This window comes from Cucurbita maxima, unplaced genomic scaffold (assembly GCF_002738345.1).
Source record: "Cucurbita maxima cultivar Rimu unplaced genomic scaffold, Cmax_1.0 Cma_Scf00035, whole genome shotgun sequence".
NCBI lineage: Eukaryota > Viridiplantae > Streptophyta > Magnoliopsida > Cucurbitales > Cucurbitaceae > Cucurbita > Cucurbita maxima.
Window position 1 is genome coordinate 1,739,327 of NW_019272051.1, and position 3,258 is coordinate 1,742,584.

At 36.0% G+C, this 3,258-nt stretch overlaps 1 non-coding gene across 1 annotated transcript; it reads left to right on the forward strand.

The window, feature by feature from the left end:
- Window positions 1-2,905: 2,905 nt before the first annotated feature.
- LOC111468006 lies at window positions 2,906-3,044 on the forward strand. The gene has a single exon (XR_002714689.1). It is a non-coding gene; the product is annotated as a small nucleolar RNA Z247 (small nucleolar RNA).
- Window positions 3,045-3,258: the final 214 nt, after the last annotated feature.

The window sequence follows — 3,258 nt, forward strand, 5'->3', positions numbered from 1 at the left end:
TTTTTTTTTTTTTTTTTTTTAATCTGATCCGTTACATTTAAATTCAAGGTTTATAGACCGGGTGATGAATTTGGAATTTCTCGCAATATCAAAATAGCAGATTCAATAAGAGTTTGTTTAATTCCACTAATCCTAGAACTCTTCAACCTTCATGACCTTCATGAAACATCATCCCTAAATTTCCATAAAATGAATTTTATTAGTTTGGAGGAATACATTGCTCATAATCTCCAATTCAATTTAAAAACATAAAACTTTACGTGGCCATGGAATTTGAATCGGGTAAATGCCTTTTTGTCCATTTTTGTTCTCAAATCTTTCATAATACTTGTTTTTATGAATTTAATGAACTATAGCTTCTAAAATTTAGAAAATATGAGAGGAATGAAACCAATAATTAAAGAGTTTTTTTTTCTCGTGTTTTAGAAATCATATTCACTCGATTTTTGTCTCAAAACTTCTTATTTGTATGCAACGACCCTAAATTTCTACATATTCATAGTTGCTACTAACGTCTAATGTTTATTATCTATGCAGAAATATAACTCCTAAAAGAAAAAATCATTTATAGTATAAACGTCAAAAATATTTAAAACATATTCTATTTTTGGAAAACATGTCTTACATGTTTAAATAGTACTGAAATTTAGAGAAAATAAAGACAAATACAAAATAATTTAAAACTATGAAATGCAAAACAACCTATTCTAACTTAAGACTAGAAATTTAAATGAGTCTACCCTATGCACGTGCCATAGTCTCTACTCACAATGTCGCCGTCCTCCGTACGTGTGCTTTTGCCTTTACCTAAAAATGATGTGGCACACGGCCTGAGTATTTCGAAGAATACTCAATAAGTGGACCCACTATAGGGGTCATGGAAATGCAAACACATGCAATCATGCTTTCGAGACATATCTCTATTCTCTATGGGTGGCCTCCAGTTTCGGACATATCTTTTCCATACACACGACCCACACGTGTGAATGTGAATCTCGAGGGGGTCGCACACCCCCTGGACCCTCTCTGGTCAAGCTAATCTGTAGCGACATCTGAAAGTTAGCGGAACCCTTTGGTGTCATGCTCCCCATGAACACCCTCATCATCATACTGTGCACATCCGCAGTCATTGTCTCTGGGGAAGTATCCCTATGCTTATGAACATACAACATGCATGAGGTCCCTCTAATTTTCATCTTATCATCTCTTCTGACACAACCCTCTATCTCATCTCTTTGTTACATAAAGTAACACATACTCATTGGATATTTATATTAATATCATTTTCATGCTCTTAGGGTGTGTCCTGTGTCGGTCTATCGGCATGATTCAATATGACACTCATTATCATATAGCATGCTTAATATGGAAAACATCAATATATTAAGACAAATGTCATGCAATCATCATACTCACAATATTTCCATAAAATGCATTAAGCATATCAAGTACGTCATTCATCGAAATATATATATTACGCACATCATCAAGCATCATAACTCATACATCATCATATACTCATACACCATCATATACTCATACATCATTATATACTAGTATTCGACATCATACGATACAATTCATACATCATAAATTGTAACTCATACAATTTTTAGCTTATCTTATAGTAAGGCTGCCTACCTTATGGTATCACCAATCTATCCGTTTGATTTTTTTTCTTTTCTTTTTTTTTTTTTTTGTCTAATTCTCTAAATTTTACAATGGTTCATGTGTTAGACTTTATGCGAGCACTAAATACTTTGCATGAATACAGTCTTGAAACGTTATAATATATATATATATATATATATATATATATATATATATAAAATTCTATTTTTATTAATATATATATATATATATATATTTTTTTTGTTATTACTGTTTAAGATCTCATTTTTTGTTATTACTGTTTTAGGTAAGATATTGGAGTTTCTTGTACTGATTCTGCTCTTAGATATTTCTTTTCATTTGTAATTACAATTGCAATCTCATGTTTAGTCTATTTTATCTTCCGTTACCTAAATCTTTCCTCTATGGAGTATGTTCACAAAATCTCACCAATTCTATATTATTAGCCAATTTTGTTGATCAATCCCTGATTCTTACTTTCAAATTTTCCCAGTCTTTTTTTTCTCTCTCTATTTTTGTTTTGTCTTTTAATTGTTAAACGTAGAATAATCATATATGTATATAATAAGATAATTTAGTGATTTACTAGTTTGTTACCAAATCTATGATTTCATGGTTTGTTACTAAATCTATGATTTAGAATGTAATTTCATTATACACATCTATAAATACATGTCGTGACCCTAGGTGAGGTCATTGTGCCATTCAACCTAACATGGTAGAAGAGTCAAGGTTTATTTTTTAAATGTCTACCATATCTTCTTCCTCCTCTCCATCCACCATCTCCAACACCGTCTCAACTACCATGGCGACCTTTGGCCCAATCCCGCTACACCATGCTGTCACAATTCGTCTAACCAAAAACAACTTCATCATATGGCGCGCCCAGCTCCTCCCCTACCTATGGAGTGCGAAGCTTATGGGCTACCTCGATGGCACCAATACCGCACCTGCCAAGCTGGTCCCTTCCTCAACTGCTGTTGGTGCTGAGCTGGTCTCTAATCCGGCCTATAATCAGTGGTATGATCAGGATCAACAGGTCCTTAGCAGCCTTCTCTCCTCCATGTCTGAGGAGATTCTTCACGATGTAGTTACCGCTACTACATCCAAGGAGGCGTGGGATACCCTGCAGCGAATGTTTTTGTCATCAACTTGTGCTCGCACTACTCAGATTCGTGTTGAGCTCGCCACGTCCAAAAAACGAGATCAATCTGCTGCAAATTATTTTTGCAAGATCAAAGGGCTGGCCACCGAGCTGGCCGCCGCCAGCTCTGCTTTGTAGGATGATGATGTGATTGCGTATCTTCTCGTTGGTCTTGGCCCTGACTATGATCCCTTCGTCACCTCAATGACTACCAAGAGTGAAGCCCTCACGCTTGATGATGTGTTTGCACATCTAATGACGTTTGAAGCTCGCCAACTACAACACCAGGCGGAACTTCAGTTGAATTCGGGATTTTCTATCAATTATACTGGTCTTGTTGAACTTGAGTTAAATCTTGGATCTTCTGCCAATTATGCTGGTCGTGGTGGTCAGCAGAAGAATCGTGGTCGTGGTCGCTCTCAAGGTTATGCACCCTCTCATCCTGCTGGTGATCGCCGTGGCCCTTCTGCTCGTCCTTCCTG